Source organism: Mesoplodon bidens, assembly GCF_964165515.1.
Source record: "Mesoplodon bidens genome assembly, chromosome: 4".
NCBI lineage: Eukaryota > Metazoa > Chordata > Mammalia > Artiodactyla > Ziphiidae > Mesoplodon > Mesoplodon bidens.
Genome location: NC_138160.1, coordinates 89684247 through 89703687, shown reverse-complemented (window position 1 = coordinate 89703687; position 19441 = coordinate 89684247). Strand labels below are relative to the sequence as shown.

The following is a 19441-nucleotide window of genomic DNA, read 5'->3' as shown; positions in this document are numbered from 1 at the left end:
GTCAGTAAAAGTTTAAAATATATTTCTCAACTATCGTCATAATTCTCTACAGTATTTTATGTTTACTAATGTTGCATAGCATTAAGAAATGTAGGCTAGCGATGTAAAAACTAATTGACTGGTTCATTCATCTTTCATTGAAATTAGAATAGTCATAATGGGTACTTTCACATTAAGATTTGTCTTACTGAAGTTAGTGTCCTGGGTGAGTAAAGTGGGCAAGGCTTAGAGAGCTGATCTCATCTCTTTACTCAGCCTTGAATTTTTTTCAACAAAGGAAGATCTAGTTAGAATGACTTCCAGATGAAAATCTTGATTACTTCCTAATTCACTTGGGTGTCAGAAAATTTTAATTTATTTTGAATTGAAATCACTTTATTTTCATTTTAAGCCTATATTCCTGTAATTTATAAACATTGAAACAAAGCATAGAGACAAGGACCATCTTATTATCTTACTTTGTATAATGATACATAAAGTTGACTGAATATTTTTTGCGGTACGCGGGCCTCTCACTGTTGTGGCCTCTCCCGTTGCAGAGCACAGGCTCCGGACACGCAGGCTCAGTGGCCACGGCTCACGGGCCCAGCCGCTCCGCGGCATGTGGGATCTTCGCGGACCGGAGCACGAACTTGTGTCCCCTGCATCGGCAGGCGGACTCTCAACCACTGCGCCACCAGGGAAGCCCAAATTGACTGAATATTTTTGTCTCTTCTCTCTTTACCAGTTTATATAATTTTAGTTCCATCATTGGTTCTCCTTATCTTTGGGACAGAGCATATGTTTGAAAGTTTGTGGTACTCTTAAATTGTAGACACTGGGGCTTCCCTGGTGGCGCAGTGGTTGAGAGTCCACCTGCTGATGCAGGGGACACAGGTTCATGCCCCGGTCCGGGAGGATCCCACATGCCGCGGAGCGGCTGGGCCCGTGAGCCATGGCCAATGAGCCTGCGCGTCCGGAGCCTGTGCTCCGCAACGGGAGAGGCCACAACAGTGAGAGGCCTGAGTACCGCAAAAAAAAAAAAAAATGTAGACACTGAACTGGGACAAGAATACCTGTTGTTTTTCTGGTTCAGTTGGGACAAAATTAGTTAATTGGCAAAAAAAAAAAGGTGTTAATTGACAAAAGTATAGAGATTCTTTAAAACAAACACACAGTCCACATTAAATACTGAAATTTTCTTTTCATATTGGGTAGTTTGTTCAGATGAAGATAATTTTCTCTTCCTAATTCTGGTTTTTGAAGAGCTGATTAAGTATCATGGACACTTTGGCAATCTTGTGAAGTCTATGGAAACTTTCTCAGGATAATGTTAAAACACATAGATATATGAAAATATATAGATGTGTTTTTAATGTATTAAATAATAACATTGCCTAACAACTCTCATAATTTTGAAATAATAATGAACGTTAATGCTATTTCAAGATAACTAAAAATATTGTAATGCAGTTTGGAAACAACTGTCGTTTCTATTGGTGACAGCTACTGTACTTTGTTGCCTATATTCGTAATTGAAGTAAGTGCTGTATAGAGGAAAGTGAAAGTAAAATATAATAGAGGTTAAGGAAAGTATATGAAAGTTACCAAATGTAAAAATGTAATTTATTTTCCCATCCAAATTTATGTATCCATTAGAGTTTATGGACTCTATGATAAGAACCCTTTAATTTATCTGACAACCTTGCTGAACTCTCTTATTCTGAACTTAAAATATTTGTGTTGTTTTTTCTAGGTGGATATTTATATCATACAAAAATAATGATGTTTTTTCCCTTTTCTTTCCAATCTTTACAACTTTTCTTTTCCATTTTATTTTGACCAAGAGCTCAAGAACTGTATTTAAGAGTGATGGTGTGAGTAGTCTCCTTTCTTTTGTTCCTGATCTTAGAGAGAATAGAGATTCTATGTTGAATATAATGTTTCATGTAGCTTTTTGCTATACAGATATTCTTTGCTATCTAAGATTACTTGGAGCCTGAATTCAGATAGTTAGTTGGTGGAGCAAGATGATCTCAATTAGTTGGTTATATATGGTTCATCAGTTTTGGATAGTGAGTGGTGAGAGCTAAGATAGGGAGGAAAATTGAAAACTGAAAATTTATTTGAATTAATTTTGTTACTAAGTTCTGCTAGCAGGTGTTCAGCTAAGTTCAAATGGAACAGTATTCCTCTGTAGCTTATACCAACTTAAGGAAGTTCTCTTCCATTTTTCATTTGTTAAGTATTTTAAAAAATTTTGTGAATAGGTAATAAACTTTATCATGTGCTTTTCCTGCATTAATTGAGCTAATCATATGATGATATTGAACCACCTTTGCATTGCAGCATTTCATTGCATTGCAAACACCTCATGGCATCATTATGTATTATTATTTTTGAATATAATGTTGGATTCAGTTAGCTAGTATTTTATTTGGAGGTTGTTTCTGTTCTTGGCTCTACATTTAATTCATAAATGAAATCCATATTCTTTTCTCATAGTGTCTGGTTTGGGAATCAAGATTCCATTAATTAGCCTCCTAAAATGAGCTGTGAAGTTTCACACTCTTCCCATGTATAATACATGTACAACCTGTATTATAAAGCCATTAATGTTTCCTAAAAATTTATTAAAACCCTTTTGTGGGCCTTGGGCTTTTTGAGAGGAGAGTTTTGATTACTATTCCAAATTATTTCATGCTCTTTGGTGTACTTAAGGTCTCTATTTCTTCCTTTGCCATTTCTGGCAAGTTACATTTTTATAGGAATTTATCAATTTTATCTTGATTTTCAACTCAGCCTATACTTGTTATGACACTAAAAATCTCTTTAACATTTAATATTTCCCCTTTTCATTCTGTATTTTGCTTTTTTGTTCCATCTCCCAACCTCACCCATGTCTTTGATGAAAAGTCTGTCAGTAATTGTTAATATTCTAAGTCTTCAGAAAAGCAGCCTTTGTTTTCATCTCTCATACTGCTTTTTTGTTCGGTATTTTGTTGATTTATATTTTTTATTATTTCCTAGCTTCTTATTAATATTATTTCTTTGCTTCTTGTTCCTGTTTAGAGTTTTTTTTTTTTTCCATATGCGGGCCTTTCACTGTTGTGGCCTCTCCCATTGCGGAGCACAGGCTCGGGACGCGCAGGCTCAGCGGCCATGGCTTACGGGCCTAGCTGCTCCGCAGCATGTGGGATCTTCCCGGCCCGGGGCATGAACCTGTGTCCCCTGCATCAGCAGGCGGACTCTCAACCACTGCGCCACCAGGGAAGCCCCCTGTTTAGAGTTTTGGTTCTCAGTTGTTATAGGTATTCTTTGTTTTAGTTTGTGTTTAGTTTAGCTTACTTTGTAAGACATAAACAGTTAAGACATTTGGGAAAAAAAGATATTTGATAATCCTTATATCCTGTATATTTGCATTATCTTCCTGAGTTGGTTTCTTTCTTTTTTTTTTTTTTTTTTTGAGTACCTTCTCTAAGAATGTTTTTAATTTGGGCCTTGTGAGGCAAATCTTCTGTACTCTTGTATGCCTGAGTAATTTTTATTCTGCCCTTACCTTTGAGAAACAGTTTGGCTTGATGGGAAATTCTAGAGTCAAAATTACTTTTCTTCACTTTAAAATGTTACTGTGTTGTATTGTATCCAGTGTTGTTTCAAAGTTTATCTGCTTTCTCTATGGAAACTTCAGGAATTTTATCTTTTTTTTTTTAATCTAAAATGTAACCAACTTAAGGTTAAAGATGTGTCATGGTATATAGAGTTTTCCTCATTTATCCTGTCAGAAAGCTCTTTCATTCTGAAATATTTCATCTTTCTTTAGTTCTGTAACATTTATTTTAATTATTCCTTCAAAGATTTACTTTTTCTCTCTTTCTACTTTCTGCTCCCCACCATTTTTCCCTGAGACTCCTATTATCTGGATGTTCACACATCTGCTTCCATCTGCTGGCTTCTCTTTCACGTTGTTACATCTTATCCTTTCCTGTTGCCTTTCAGGAAAGGTCTCCAGTGTGATTTTCTAAATCAATAATTCATCCTTTAGCTGTATCCATCCTGCTGTGTATTTCCTCTATCAGATTTTTATTACAGTTATTATATTTTTGTACCAATATTTAAAATTATTTTTAATGATTTCCTATTCATGCTTCACATGCTTATATCTTTCCTTATTGCTTTTGTTATATCATGTTTATTTTAAATTATTGATACATCAGTTCTAATAATTCTGCTTCAGCAGATTTGTAAAACTCTTCCAAAAGACAGTAAAGGGAGTCCAAGTTTCTAATTGTGTAAGTGCAAGAATGTGTGATATCAATATTGATGGATTGACTAAAGCAAGTCTTTGCATCTCACCTGCCAGAATTTCAGGGCATTGGGCTGAGAGCCAAATCTGTCCTAGTACTGGCTGTGGTTTGGTGCCCCCTAGTGACCATCTCCTCCCCCGGCTTAAATTTCCATGGGCATGATTTAGTTAAGTGCAAGACAGCAGCAGCAGTTGTCTCTCTTTTTGTGGGCCTAATTGGAATAATCAGGAGAAATATGGGAGCATAGGAACCTACTTTCTCCCTCTCTGCTTATAGAAATGGTTGCCTGGCATGGCTTTGCCCTCTTCTTCATTTCCTATTTCCCACCCTTTCTTCATACCTGCCAGAAAGGAAAGCTAATGTATGTTTAGATTTGTGTATTTATTTAATTGTGGGTGTTCTTCACAGTTGTCTAAGTGTCTAGATTTCTAGATCTTTTCTCGTTCCCAGGACATAGCCACTCTGCCTCTTAATGTGAATTGGGAAGCGCCGAGGGCCAGCCTCTGGTCATTGTTAATCTGGCATGTTCAACTCCAGGCACCGCTGACTTCCTGTTGATCACTCATTGTCTCTTCTCTACCTAGGGGTTTCACTCTCACCTCATGAAAGCCTTTAAGCTGCCCCGTATTACCCTGCTGCCTTATTTCTATGATGTGGTGAGGTGTATGCTTTGCTTATCTCAGAGGAGAGGCAAGAGCAGCACTGGAAAGTTTTCCAACAACTTGTTCCCTCCCAACCTAGGTTCAGCACACTGACTCCATCGTACATAGTTTTTGTTGTTTGTTTTTGTATGGTTTTATCTTTTTCTTTCTTTCTTTTTTAAGTTCCTTGCAACTGTTTCCCTCACTAAGCTGTAGTTTCTCCAGTATTGATTTTTGTAGAGGGAACCAGTAGTGTAGGGAGTTTACCCATCTTGATAGAAACAAGAAAATATACTACCTTATAGGTAACTACAAAGCAAGTTTCATCTTAGCTTAGGTTAAAAGACTAGTATTCTCAAATTAGTAAACTTAAAAGTGGTATTTTATTCCATTACCTTCTGGTATTTAAAATTTGATTTTATTAGATATTGAAATAATGGTCTTTTAGGGTACTGTCTGTATCCTTATATGATTCTTTTGCTTTAGGAATTCTTTTTTACCTTTTGTTTTGGGAATTATTTTTTACCTTTGCTTTGTGTTTTTTACATCTCGTATTATCACATCTTTGACACTGAGAAATTGAACATGCCTTTGGACTTCCTAGAAGCTCTCATATTTTTAGCAACAACATTTTTTTTTTTTTTTTTTGCGGTACGCAGGCTTCTCACTGCCGTGGCCTCTCCCGTTGCAGAGCACAGGCTCCGGACGCACAGGCTCAGCGGCTATGGCTCACGGGCCCAGCCGCTCCGCGGCATGTGGGATCTTCCCAGACCGGGGCACGAACCCATGTCCCCTGCATCGGCAGGCGGACTCTCAACCACTGCGCCACCAGGGAAGCCCCAGCAACAACATTTTTACACAGCCTTTTTACATTTATTAATCATATTTGTTTCAAACTGACACTGTGTGGAAGAAACTGTAAGGCTCAGAGAGGTCAAGTTTGTTGGACACAGTGACACAGCCAGTATATGGTAAGCCAAGGATGTAAACACAGGACCAGTTTCAGTTCCAGGGCTTTGTCTGATATACTCCAGCTACATGGGGAATAATTTTTTTACATTAGAATCCTCTGAATTCTTTGAGAACTATTCTTAATTCTATTTTTTCATAGTAAAATGAGTTTCACAGTTTTTGCTGTTCAGAAACTTTTAAGTCAAGGATTTCCGCACCCCATATATTAAATATTGATAAACATTATTGATAGATCATATTGTGTTTTCTTTAAACCAACATACTTGCTTGTACCTGATCCCTCCTAGATCAAATCTCTTCAATTCTTGATACTCACAGCTTGAAAAAGTGTTGTTTGTGCTTTCTTTTCTCCAAGTCAAATTATTCTGTGAAAATAGCTGATAGCAGCCAAGGACTTGCTGTTGGGGGGAAAAACCTGTCACTTTTAAATCACAGAAACTTGTTATTTAAATGGAAATTATGTAATTGCTTTCATTATGATCTATAGACTGCCCTGGAAATACGTAGGCTCTGGATATAGCATATAATGGTTTTTTATTATGTGTAGTTTTTCTCTTGGTTACTGGGATCTAATTTATATCATTTTAAATTCTCAGTGTGTTACTACTTTAGGAATATATCCTGAGCAGACTCTTCTGTTGACTAGTTTTTTACCACCTACATTATAGGATCCTAGAGTATTTTAGCAGAAAACAGTTAAAGATCATCTAGCCTGATTTCCGTGATTAAATCTGAGCAAAAGGAAATATTAAATGACTTGGCCAAAGCCATCTCGCGAGTAAGGGCCCAAGCCTCCCTAGATTCTATCTCTCATTCTTTATACTGTTCCACTTAATCTCCTGAATGAGTAGTAAACAGAAATTTTGTGTTTTTTACTTGAATCTGTTCCTCCTGTGGGACTCTCACATGATTTTTCGTTTCAACAACTAACTGCTTCTTTGCTACCTGTTTTTAACTCCAACATATGAAAGGGTAGAAAGAGGAAGAAGAGAGTTAATATTATCAAGTTCCTTCTAAATTCATGTTCTGTATTAGTCTACTTGGTTGGCCGTACAAAATACTGTAGACTGGGTGGCTTAAACAACAGAAACTTATTTTCTCATAGTTCTGGAGGCTGGAAAGTCCAAGATGAAGGTCTGGTCGAGTTCATTTTCTGGTGAGAACTCTCTTCTTGCCACTCTTGTCCTTACATGGCACATGGCAGGAAAAGAGAGAAAGAGAAAAAGAGAGGGAGAGAGAGGTCTCTCTCTCCCTCTCTTTTTTTTTTTTTTTTCCTGTAAGGCCACAGTCCTATCCCATAAGGGCCCTTACCCTATTATTTCATTTAACCTTAATTACTTCCTAAAGACTCTTGTCTCCAGATACAATCACATGGGGGTTAAGACTTCAACATATGAATTTTGGTGGTACACAGTTCAGTCAGTAGCATGCTCTATATATCATAACCCTGTGAAGTAGCTAGCACTCCTCACAGCTGCTGACATGCTTGCCCCAGTGTCCTTAATGTGATCTGTCTTCAGGGTCAAGGTGTGACTGGTCTGAGGAGATGCAGATTGATGCAAACACAATGTCTTCTGCAACCTTTGACAAAACACACACAACCGCATAGGATTGTTCCCAATTCCCCAATCCAGGCACAAATAGGCCTATCTTTCAAAACATTTACTAAATCTGTGATCAATTTAATATCATTTCACCATTTACATTGCTGTTTGAATCTTCATGGAAGGCACGATCAAGGTCATGATTGAGTGAACACATGCACATACTTTGGCATCAGAATACCTAAGTTTGAATCGTGGCTCTGCCACTAAGTCACTGTGAACTTGGACAGGGTGTTTGTCCCTCTGCCTCAACTTCTCATCAGTGGGCAAAATTACCTCACATCTGCTGGCAATGAAGATTAAAGGAGATAGTATCTGCCAAATAGTAAGTATTCAGTTAATAATAGTGATTATTATCATCTTCATGTGCTATTCTTCCTGACCATTGGGGCCCAAGTGACTCTAACTTACTCTCTTTATTCCTCCCTTTGTCATTTAGGGCCTTGGTAAGTTTCAATTAATTTTATATCCTATCTTGATAGGGTAAATGCCTATGGGCATTTTTATTCAGGTTTAAAAAAATTATTATCAAATTATTCCTGTGGGTAGAAAAAACAGAAATCAACTTATGATATTCCACCAGTCCCTATTTTATAGATGAGCAAACTGAGGCTCAAAGAAGTTAGTACTTGTTCAGTTAGGGTGAGCCCAGAATTCTCTACAATGTCTGTCTGTCTTCATATCTTTTGCTGTTTCCATTGCACCACATTAAAACCAATCTAACACTTTTAAGTGATAATCTGATTAGCGTAAAATTTTGTAACATTAGAAATACCTGTAACCCATATAAAGCCCAGGCAGTTTGTGACCCAGACCTAACATAATCCTATTCAGTGAAGCAACATAACTAAAACTCCGTTAAAAATAATTTAAATATTTGTGCTGTTCCTGAAAATGCCAAAGTGCCACAGCAGGCCATAATGAGTGTCAAAACTTCTAAAAATATTCTCTGGCATAGAATTTGATGTTGAATTCACGATACACAGATAACTAAGCAACGAACATACAGAACCACGACCACAACAAACCCCAAGGCATTTGTTAACCTCATAGAAGTAATAATATCACACTAAATGGCTCAGCTCTAGATACTGTTTATATAGTCACAATTATATAAACACTAATATGAATCTAACCAAAATTATAATATAACTAGGTGGGAAAGATTGTGTGTATGTTGGATCTGAGTGGAGGAAATAGAACTCAACCCTTGTTTCGTGTTGAAAAGTCAACGGATAATGCCTTACACTTGAAATCAAGAAATAGCAACATACGCATGGTATTTAGAGATAAGGAAGTCAATTAATAATCTGAAAGAACGGAAAATGCTTATTACTTCTTAGAAGGGGGAAATGAAGGCAGGGGAGAGGAGTCTGCTATTTTTAAAAAAATAAACCTTCTGGGGCTTCCCTGGTGGCGCAGTGGTTGAGAGTCCGCCTGCCGATGCGGGGGACATGGGTTCGTGCCCTGGACCAGGAGGATCCCACATGCCGCGGAGCGGCTGGGCCCGTGAGCCATGGCCGCTGAGCCTGCGCGTCCGGAGCCTGTGCTCCGCAGCGGGAGAGGCCACGGCAGTGAGAGGCCCGCGTACAGAAAAAACAAAAACAAAAACAAAAAAGAAACAAAACCTTCTGAAGTTATTTCCTAATTCAAGCCAGGTGCATATATAATTTTAATAAAATGAAACCTAAAAATAAAGAAAAAAACCAAACTTTAGCCCAGTGATAAATGTTTTGACTAACTTTTGTCAGCTAACAAAACTTAGCTGATGTTTTTTTGAATGTCAAGATAAGCATTGATTTTCTTTAGAAGGCATCATAATTAATTTGCCTAATATTAATTTGATGTCTGCAATGTGCTAGGCATAGCAGGGGATGTAAATGTAAATTAGACAGTAATCCTTGCTTCCAAGGAAGTTGTGATCTAGTCAAGAGATGAGATATATGCAAATAACCTAAATGGAGGATGGTACAAAATACCTGCCAGGAGAGCAGGCTTTCCTGAGCCTTCTTGACTCTGAGCTTTGCCTCAGGCCTTAGGTTAATAATACAGCTCATATTTCCGGTGATTGTGGTCTCATTTATGATTTGCAGAGTTGGCTTTGTTCTAGATCTTAATCTGTTTCCAGTCTTGATGGTCCTGACCCTTTTCTCATGGCTTCTCAGCACTTTTTTGGGTGGACTTTACCTAGGAAGATACTCGCCCAGTTAGAGAAAGCCAGTAGGCAGGAACAGAATATCTTCATCAGTAGTTCTATTTCTATTTTTAATTTTACTCTTACTTATATAAGAACAGATGTTTTCTGAGTGCCAATGGTAGGGCAGAGGTAAATGTTCTGAAGGTTATTTATAATATTTATATGAGATAGGAACCAGATGTTCTCTCAGATTTCCTTCCAGACTGGTCTTTTGAGTCAGACTCTTCTGACTGCAAGGGTTGGAATCCAGTAGAATGGTTTACAGGTGAAAAAACAAGCCTGGAGAGGTCTAGTGGCTTATCTAAGGGCAGAGAGCTGGCTGTTTTTAGAGTCAACAGAGAAGCCAGTATTCAAAGTTTTGGCTAAGATGTTTTCATGCTTATCATGTGCCTGGTTTTTTGCTAAGCACTTTCTCACTTCGTGAGCACAACAGCTTTATGTTTTAGGTGCTATTTCCTGCCCCTCCCTGATAACCAGATACAAAGTTTGAAATCTATTTTTAGTAAAATCTTTAAATGTGAGTTTTCCTAAGTGATTTGTCTAGGGTTGCCTTGCTAGAAAGAGGCTTTAGAAAAAAAGTGATGTGTTATTTATAAAAACCTTGGAAAGAAATTGCATTATTTCAGATCTTAAGAACTCCCATTATGTGATTTTCAACCAATTCAAGAATATAATGTGTGAAAATAAAGTATGGAAATAAATTGACGTCTCGCATGTTAGAAATGACATCCTGGGAGGTGGAACCATAACATGTTATGCAGTTGGTCAGTCTTTCCATGGACACAAACTCAGGATTCCTTGGGGTTGAGCCTCAGTATGCACCCAATACAGTTCTGTTATATTCCCAACAACCAGGGAAACCTATGGCTACTGAATTAAAAGTCAGTTATTGGATTGCTTAAAAAAAACCTGAAACCTGTTCTTTCTCTTTTTTGAATTTACCTTTGAATCTGCCTAAATGTAGGGATCAATGAAGATATATTGAAAATCATATCGTTTTCATTTTCTTTGTAGTATTTTATAAAATACTACAAAGAAAACATTGTGGGAACAACCAAATGAAAAAGTTAAAATCCATTTTACAGTGTATATGTATTAAAATATGCTGCATGTTAAGCCTTTAGGACCCTAGAACATAACTTATTTTTATTTATAAAGTAATTATCTGTATGCCACAATTATGTTCTGTCTTAATGGTTTTCAGGATTTTGGAAGAAATATAGTTCAATATGTCAGAATAAACAGCAAATGTGTATTGAGATACATGCATATAAACTTTTCTTCAAGATTGATTAATCTCTTTGACAGAGTTCTACTCAACACTCTGCTCCATTGCATTGTACAAGTCCTTTGTACATTCACTAAAGCCACAGTAAATTATTTCTAATGTCATAGATATGCATATAAAGCAACATAGTTAGTATGTAGGTTGCACAGTGTCCTATTACAATAAATCTATGAACAAGTAACATGTATGTAGCCCATTTGAGGAGGAGGACATTAGGATTAACATAAACATTGCTACTAAGTAATTTTCATTTTTTAAAATTGAAGTATAATTGACTTACAATATTATGGTAGTTTCAGGTGTATAACATATAGTGATCAATATTTTTATACATTACAAGATGATCACCACAATTAAGTCTAGTTACCGTCTTTCACCAAAGTTATTACAATATTATTGATTATATTCCCTATGCTGTACATTATATCCTCATGACTTACTTATTTTATAAGTGGAAGTTTGTACCTCTTAATCTCCTTCATCTATTTCACCCATACCCCCTTACCCCACCTCCATTCTGGCAAAGACCAGTTTGTTCTCTGTATCTGTGAGTCTGGTTTTATGTTTGATCATTTATTTTTTTAGATTCCACATATAAGTGAAACCATATGGCATTTGTCTTTCTATGTCTGACTTATTTCACTTAGCATAATACCCCCTAGGTCCATTCATGTTTTCTGAATGATTTCCTGAAGGGCATATAATTCAGTACCTCTGACAGCCCTGTATAGGAGAAAGCAGAGGGTAGGCTTGTCTTTTGTCCTTTGTTCTTACCATTATAACTTAGCTTACACTTATGGAGTAAAAAACATTTTTATGAAAGTTTTAAAAATTTCATTAATTTTAAATTTTAATTAATTAATTAATGTTTGGCTGCGTTGGGGCTTTGTTGCTGCGCACGGGCTTTCTCTAGTTGTGGCAAGCAGGGGCTACTCTTCATTGCAGTGCGTGGGCTTCCCATCGCCATGGCTTCTCTTGTTGCAGAGCACAGGCTCTAGGCGCATGGGCTTCAGTAGTTGTGGCATGTGGGCTCAGTAGTTGTGGCGTGCAGGCTCTAGAGTGCAGGCTCAGTAGTTGTGGTGCATGGGCTTAGTTGCTCCGCAGCATGTGGGATCTTCCTGGACCAGGGCTTGAACCCATGTCCCCTGCATTGGCAGGCAGATTCTTAACCACTGTGCCACCAGGAAAGTCCCTTGTGAAATTGTGGATTATGTTAAATTATTAAATATTATTTCTACAAGTTAACATATTGTCTTTCCTTGGAATACAATTAAGTAGGAATCTGTTACTCTTTAACATTGCAGAATTAATGATGGAGAAATTAGACTCATTTATGATTTCCATTTTCTCTCAGTGTCCGATGCATCCCTTGGGAATAAGTGATGTCTTTAGGATGTCTTGATGATTATTTTAAATTCTTATTGGATCATTAAACTTAGTCACATCAGTGATTTAAATAGTGGAGAGTAGGAAAGCATGAGGGACAGAGTTTTCTCTCTAGGTGGGTACTGAATTAAGGAAGAAGCTATGTATAGTCAGAATTTGGGGAATTGGTAATTGATGTCTTGTTTCCTCTGAAATATCAGAGAATATATAATTTAGCCAATTCAAGCTCAATTGAGGGAATATACTTGAATATGTTGCAAATTCTTAAAACTTTATTCCTTTTTCTTTCTTAGAAGCACAGTTGGCCACTTAAGAACTATTTTACCAGTAAGTTTCTTTATCATAATGCACCTTGAAAGTTCTTTACATTTGAAGTTCTAGATTCTATAAAATGTATTCATACCTTAATTAATTTTTCCATGAATTCAAAACATGAATTTACCTAAGGGTACCAATATTGTAGGAAAAGTTGATTTCATATTTATTATTACTTTTATGTGGATACTTTTTTTTACAAATTTTAAATTATTTGCCTAAATATTTCTTAAATTATTGCTAGTCTAATTATCCTCAATAGATAATGCTGGATGTTAGAATCAAGGAGGATGACCTACTTTATTCATTTTATCTTGCAAAGAGAGCAAAGGAGAGGGGGAGGGAGAGGGGGAGAGGGAGAGGAGAGGGAAGGGGAGAGGAAGGGGAGGGAAGGGGAGGGGGAGAGGAAGGGGGAGAGAAGCCATTAAATGGTGAGATAGCATTTCTGCAATCCAAAGGACTTTGAGTGGAGAGGTGGCACCTTATATTATGCTTTAACAAATACAAAAATATTTGTAAAGATTGAAAGTAATACATTTAGCAGGTATTAATTATTTGAAGGCAGTCTTCAAAGAACCATTCCACATGCTTAAATACAAGGATTACCATTATAGAAAACCTGCTGAGGCACAGAAATGAAGATTAAAAAAACACTTTTTTTCTTAGAGTAAAATGTTCTTTCTATAATTCTTGTCTTTAAAGGGAAATTTCATATACAAGTTGGGAAAGCTTTGCTTTTCTACATTAGTTTCGACAGTTGCTTTGAACATGCAGTAACAATTTTGAATGGTTTTTCTGAGAATGTTTTATTGGCATGGTGATTTAAAAAAAATTTTTTTTTAATTTTTTAATTAATTAATTTATTTATTTTTGGTGCGTTGGGTCTTTGTTGCTGCACGTGGACTTCCATTGCAACATTGTTTGTAATAATTTAAACATAAATTGATAATATAATTGATAAATCACTGTATATTAAATAATTGGAAGTGGTTGAATTAATGGAGTAGATTTACATGTATCTATGTCTACATCTCAGCAACATAATGTTGAATGAAAAGATAAAAGCAAATTGTAGAAGGATGTATAAAATATACTTTTTATAGAAAGAATAAAACCTGGAAAATACTACTTTATAGGATTGGTGGAATATTATTTAGCTTTTTAAAAGGTTTATATAATATGGAGAAATGTGTGTTGTGTATAACAGGGTAGAAGGTCGTCTGTGATTATAGCTACAGAAGAGCGACTACATAATGCGTTTACTGTTGTGTGTCCTTTTGTTTGTAACCTGCTTGTTCTATAGTTTTGCCAACTTCTTTTGGCTCATTGTCAAGGAAGCTTGAGAATTTTGAAAACCAGGTATTAGATTGTATCAGGACAATACAGTGTGGCTATAAGGAAGGTTTCTTTTAAACTGTTGTTTGATTCATCTAATAAGGGATCAGGCATTTATTGAGTAGCTGTTATGTATCAAGCCCTAAACTAAAGGGATCAGACTTGATTTTCCTGTTCTAACTAAATAAGAAAATAATAATAGCTAAGAACAACCGCCTCTGAATAAACATACAAGAAGATTTACATCCTCCTTATTAATAATTAAAGAATTCGAAGTGAGAACACCTTGAGATCATTTTTACCTTGCAGGTTGGTGAAAATAAGAGGTGTGACAATACCTGGTAGAGAAAGAGACATTCTCTCCAATGAAAATCAGTCAGTATAGTCTTTCTGGAAGACAGTGTAGCAAAATCTCTCAAAATTAAAAAGACCCATGTTGGGCTTCCCTGGTGGCGCAGTGGTTGAGAGTCCGCCTGCCAATGCAGGGGACACGGGTTCGTGCCCCGGTCCGGGAAGATCCCACATGCCACAGAGCAGCTGGGCCCATGAGCCATGGCCGCTGAGCCTGTGCGTCCAGAGCCTGTGCTCCGCAACGGGAGAGGCCACAACAGTGAGAGGCCCGCGTACTGCAAAAAAAAAAAAAAAAAAAGACACGTTCTTTCACGCAGAAGTCACACTATAAGGAATACTGCAGATAACTTTCACATGTTTTTCAAAATATATGTACAAGGATATTCATTGAAGTACTGTTTGCAATAACAAAACAAAATAGACAACAAAACAATAGATAATTTAGATATCCATCAGTATAAGATTGGTTAAATAAGTTTGTATTTTCACATGATAGAATACTTTGCAGTTCTTATATAATTGAGATAAACCTATGCATGTTGATATGGAAAGATCTCCAAGATATTATAAGGGAAAAAAGAAAGCTGCAGAACAGTGTATCATGTATGAAACTGTTGTATGAAATTGGAAAGAAAAATAAAGAGGTACATATACTGTACACAAGTATATACATTAAACAGTTCTTTTGTTAGCAACTCTAAGAGACTTGAGTGATTACCTTTGAGAAATGAAAATGAAGAGAAGATGGCTTTTATTTTTCATTTGATACCTTTCAGTGCCCTTTATATTTTCTAAACTAATACAGGTTTAACTAGTATTTTTGAAAAATGCTAATAGTGTTTATCTCTGATTTTGTCTTTTTACCCTTCACCCTTATTCCTACTTTAATGATAAAATAACACCAGCTACAACAAGGAAACAAGCAAAAATCAGCAAGTGACCAAGTGATTATATAAAACACAAAAGCAGTTATGTTTTTGGTAAGCATAGATGGTGACTGAAAAACACCCTTCAAAATATGTTGGTGTTAATAGTTATTTATTGTCTTGTTAGTTTAAAACATGATGTAAAGTTCAGGACAGTAATGGCTAAAGCCAATTGGTCATTAACTGTGATAATCACTGACCTTAAAAAGGAGAGTTGGTCTTCTAAATGATTTTCTGAAGTTGTTAATAACTGTATTTGAAGATTAGCAGTTATATTGTGATGGTGACAAGCGTGCCAAAAGACATTGGCCCCATTCATATGAAAAATTGTGTTTTTAGTGTGTAATTTGCAATAGCATTCATCAAAATTATTCATTCTTTCCAAAAGGAAAAAATTGATTGGTAGCAGTCACAGTGCCAAGGTTAGCATTAATGGTGCTGAAACATCTAAATTTCCTGGCTTTTAAACCTTTTAAAAACCTTTGAAGAGATTTATATGGTTTCTCTGATATGTAACAGTTCTTAAAAAATAATAAGGTCACTTTTTTCTTGCATGCAAAAAATGTGTTTCCTAGATGTAGAAGAGAGTTGTCAGCTTTTTCTAACTATTTTTACAATCTCTTCATTCATTGGGGTTTACTTTTGGATAAAGGAAAAAGGAGTTAGTTTCCCTGTCCTAATGTGGTAGCCTCCATTGGGACTTCCCCTGCACTCATATTTTGTTAGTATAGGAATATGTCTAATTGTGGGCAGGTGACCTCTAATAGCATGTTTCAGAAAATACGGGTCAGGTATGTTTTGTTGTTCTCAGCTCTGCACTGCTCCTCGGGGCATCTTGCTTGGGGTAGTGGATTATGAACCAAGGCCAGAGTAGAGGGCATTTCTAATGCAGGGGTGCAGTGTGCTCCCTTTTCTTTCTGTTTCTGTGTAAGTTGCACTCTTATGCAAGTTCATGTCCTTACAAAGATACCAAACAGCTTCACTATTTGAATGTTAAATATAGAATTCTCCCAGTTTGTAATAAAATATGCATGATACTATTTTTAATACTGATTTGATATGTTTCTGTAAATTAACATGTTGGTACAGAATAAAGCAGTATATTTAGTAGTGTTGGACCAGATCATAAGTAGGAATCAGCCTTCACTTTTAATCTTTTTTTTTTTTACCATGGTTATAAGTCATGTTCAGAGGTCTCATATCAGTCAGATGCATTCCTGGCTTGTTTCATACCATCCCTAGCAGGGAAAGAGACTGAAATCCTCTTTTCTTAAAGCAGTAAAAGGGATAAAGCATGTCTAGACATTGTAGTGCAGGGTCAAGAAGGACTTAGGTCTCTAGGCCACATGATCAAGATCAGTGTGTCTATTTGTTAGTTGAGAAAGAGAAAGGAATAGGAAGGAGGGAGGATTAAGATGGGTTGAACCTGGCTTTGAATTTTTCTCAGCCTATCTCTGCTTGAATGTTTCAGTATCAAATATAATTTAGAAGACTCAAGAGGAGAAGTAAAGTATGTTGTATTAATCCAAATTGTTACTTTTTGTCTTCCTCTTCCTTACTTCCCAGTGTTCCAAGATTTCTTTATCGTTTCTTTTCCTTTTCAAGAGCTACTTGTTATTTTTCAGGGTAGGTCTGCTGGCAAGAAATTCTAAGTTTTTCTTCATCTTTGAATGAATGTCTTGGTTTCCTATTCACTTCTGAAGGATACTTTTTCTGGATATAGAATTTCGGCTTGACAATTCTTTTCTTTTAGCACTTGAAAAATATTGTTCCATTTCCATCTGGTGTCCTTGGTTTCTGATGAGAAATCTGCTGTAATATTGAATTGTTTTTCACATTTCAATTATAGAGAGATTTTTCTGCTTTCAAGATTTGTTTGTCTTTAGTTTTTAGTAGTTTGATTATGATATATTCTGGCATGTGTTTCTTTATGTTTATTCTTTTGGAGTTCACTCATCTTTTTGAATTTGTAGGTTTATTTCATTAACCAAATTTGGGGAAATTTCTGGCATTATTTCTTTGAGTACTGTTTTAGTTCAACATTCTTTCTCTTCTTTTTTCTGGAATACTGATGACATGAATATTACATTTATGCAGTCTGTTTTCTCTTTGTTTTTCAGATGGGGTACTTTCTATTTTTCTATCTTCTGTTTTACTGGTTTTTCCCTCTCGTCTTCATTTTGCTTTTGAGATCATCCAGTGACTTTTTTCCTTTGATTATTTTACTTTTCAGTTCTAAAACTTCCATTTGGTTCTTCTTTATTTCATGTTTCTTTACTGAGACTTTTTTAAAAAATTGCTTCAAGAATGTCTCTACTGTACTTGTTTACTGAAGCACTTTTTATGATGTCTGATTTAACACTTTTGTCAGATAATTCCAACATCTGCATCATCATGGTGTTGGCATCTCTTGATCTTTCCCTGGGAACCTGAGGACAACACAGTGGTGAATTCCCTGGATTGCCTTTTTGCCTCACACATCCCTCATTGGGTCCTGGAGAAGCTAGCAACCTGGAAACATCAGTGAACACAGGCCAAAACAAAAACAAAAACAAACCTCAGGAAAACCCTGCTGTCCTGCTGTTTCTAGCCAAAGTAAAAGTCTACATGTGTTTGTTTTATATATGATGCCCAGGGTTTTTTTTGTTTTGTTTTGTTTTTGTACTTTGTGGGAAGAGTAGGATAATACATCTCATTCTAGAACCAGAAGAGAAGTGCTGGTGTGAATGTTAATCCCTGACATGTGGCGAATATGGATCACGTCACTTCCTAGCTTCATACAGATGAATAATACAAACCCTCAGAAGCCATGAACACCCTGAAGATTTTTAGAAGGCAGTAAAAGTTAAATGCTATGAGTAAAAATTAAAACATGCTCAAAACTTTAAAAATTCAACTTTGAATATCAAAAATTTAGATATATTAATTTTTAAGATGTATTAGTTAAAAATTTCAAACCTGACATTAGAAGAAATCTGATGACACATAAAACAAAGTTAACTATAATAGGTTATATTTTTATGAAAGTGACCTTATTTATGAGAAAGCTCTAATCAGATAGTCTTACCTCCATTTTTAAAGAATATAAAACAGAGGTATAGAAGATTAAATAATGTGTCCAAGGTGGCCACAGTGCTGCCTAGGGCAGAGCCAGAATTTGATACCTGGATTTTTCATTCTTACCATATGTTTTGTACATTCACGTGTCTGGGCCCTTGTACCTATTGTTCTGAATGGTTCTACCTCTCCTCCATGCCTGAAATGATCTTTTAAAGGTCTCTCCTTTGTGACTTTCAAGATACCATTTGGTCCCCCCCACAAATGTGTAAAACTAATTGCTTTCTCTTCTGTGATCCAAAAGCAATTTTTGCATGGCTATTTTAGCATTTATCTCATGTTATTATGGGTATCTGTGTACATTACTCCTCACCACCACTGCACATACATACATACTACACAGGGCTTTTACATACTTGATGATAAACATTTGTAAATTGAATTAAAATTAAAATCTGACTCCCAGTTAGACACTACTTTGTCATGTTGCATTGCCTCCTCTAAATAGTTAATGAACTCTACAGTGTTAGGTAAGGACAGATTGCCTAAGATTTCAAAAGACCAAGCCTCTTCAACTAACTAAACCAGAAATCTCATTGAACAAAGATGTTTTTCTTTTGATGGTTTAGTGTTTCTTTCTTTATGAAATTCCAGAAACTTAGTTTTCACCCAGATTAACATATAATCTTTTCTCTCTTTCGCCAAATGAACCAATTTATTTGAATACAATTATATTAAGTTTGTATTATATGAATTCTTCACATGCATTATATTTTTTAATCCTCACACAACTCAGTGGGGGTAGGTACTGCAGTAACTGAGATGAGAATATTGGGATTTGGAGAGTTAAGTATGTAGTTGGTGTGAGGTGAAATGAGTGACTCAGATCTAGTCCTTGTGACTTCAAGTCTGAACCACCTAAAGTTGTAGATTCCTGCCGGCCCATCTCTTTTTATATACATGCTTATATATGTAGCATTTGCCAGATCCTGATACACATATTTTGAAAACATGAGGGAGAGGGAGAGCTTTGTGGTAGGGGAGTAAGGGAAGGTGTAAGTTGTATGGCATCTATTCCTCATT

General features: G+C 36.1%; 1 protein-coding gene across 2 annotated transcripts in view; it reads left to right on the top strand.

Moving 5' to 3' along the window:
- FBXL17 (F-box and leucine rich repeat protein 17) overlaps window positions 1-19441 on the top strand; it is a 491291-nt gene that overhangs the window by 108219 nt on the left and 363631 nt on the right. The window lies entirely within an intron of this gene.